At 38.4% G+C, this 1,440-nt stretch overlaps 1 protein-coding gene across 5 annotated transcripts in view; it reads left to right on the top strand.

The window, feature by feature from the left end:
• LOC136836297 (uncharacterized) overlaps nucleotides 1–889 on the top strand; it is a 21,128-nt gene extending 20,239 nt beyond the window's left edge. For all 5 annotated transcript variants that reach the window (XM_067100399.1, XM_067100400.1, XM_067100401.1 and 2 more), the window contains exon 6: nucleotides 452–889. The gene's annotated coding sequence lies outside the window, so the exon portion shown is untranslated. The remainder of the gene's footprint in view (nucleotides 1–451) is intronic.
• The last annotated feature ends 551 nt before the right edge of the window (nucleotides 890–1,440 follow it).

The raw sequence follows: 1,440 nt of genomic DNA, 5'->3' as shown, positions 1-1,440 counted from the left end.
TATATATATTTACATGAATGAATTTTATCACATCACCGAGATTCATATACAAGCATTAAGCTACAAACGTCCTTTAATATCCAATTCGCTCTACCTCGGAAATAATATATTTTCATATATGGTACCGAAGGGGAATTTTTTAGTTGATAATAAGTTCGTCGTCCCGTATATATATATATATATATATATATATATATATATATATATATATATATATATATATATATATATATATATATATATATATATATATATATATACATACACACACAGAGACATACACATACATACATACACAAATACATGAATATTTGTTTTACAGTAATGGCCTTTACGTAATAATCTAATATGATCATCATGTTGAAACACTGTATCACATAAAGTTATTACCGAATTGTATTTGTGACTTTGGATAATCAGTTAATGTGATTTTTTCTTTTCTCATTTACAGATCACACCTCAGAGTAGCAGTCATATATTCCTAAATTCGCGTATACAGTACCAGTGAGTGGCAAACATTAACATGTAAGAAAGAAGAGAGTAATACTTACAAAAGATATATATATATAATTATGTAGGCATAGAGAATAGTTTATATATATATCTGATACTCATTTACCTATAACTCGTAGAAAGCAGCGGACTTCATTTAGAGAATGCATCTAGTGAAGGAAAAGATTCAGATCATTCTTTGGTGCTCTTAGTCGGCTTGTGAGTGTAAACAAAGAAAAAAAAAGTGGCGTTGCGTCCAAAACTGAGGGAGATAGAGAGAGAGAAAATTGAACGCGATGGGAAAGGTCTCTGCCGAGGTCACGACGGGACCAGGCACTCGAAGACACCCGACGAACAATATGTGACCCTGAACTTGGAAGAAGAAGAAGAAGAAAAATTGTAGAGAGAGGAAGGTGGAACTGTATTCCACCGGCTTTGCTTCTCACCGAGTTCGACTTGAGTTGTGTTTTACCGCGTTGGAAAGAACGAGCACCCGTTCCGCCGTGCCCTTCCGCCTAGGATATCCCCTGAGGGCGAAGGAAGAGAAGATGGATGTGGCGCTGAGGTCAATGGCTTTGAAGGCTTGTCGTCAGTTCGTTGGTCTCGGTTGTGTGCCGTCATGTGCCTTCGACCTGATACCCGAGCCTGTTTTTGTCCTCCGGGTGGGAGAGGACGATGCCCCAGATGCCGCTTCAAGATGATGAATGGCAGAGGAAGACTTTGTACAAATGCGCCAGGGTCCTGAAGAGCTTCCGTTTCTCTGTGCGTTTTGCATTGGTGTCAACATTTCTTTTGTCTCTTAATTAACTTCTCTCTCTCTCTCTCTCTCTCTCTCTCTCTCTCTCTCTCTCTCTCTCTCTCTCTCTCTGGTTTTCCCACTCTCTTTGTTCCTAGAGGAGAGATTCTCTTAATGCCTTTGATGAACACCCGGTCATAATCATTCATTAT

The sequence above is a fragment of the Macrobrachium rosenbergii genome, chromosome 56, assembly GCF_040412425.1.
Source record: "Macrobrachium rosenbergii isolate ZJJX-2024 chromosome 56, ASM4041242v1, whole genome shotgun sequence".
Classification (NCBI taxonomy): domain Eukaryota; kingdom Metazoa; phylum Arthropoda; class Malacostraca; order Decapoda; family Palaemonidae; genus Macrobrachium; species Macrobrachium rosenbergii.
Note: the sequence above shows the minus strand (reverse complement) of the source record. Positions and strands in the feature narration are given on the sequence as shown.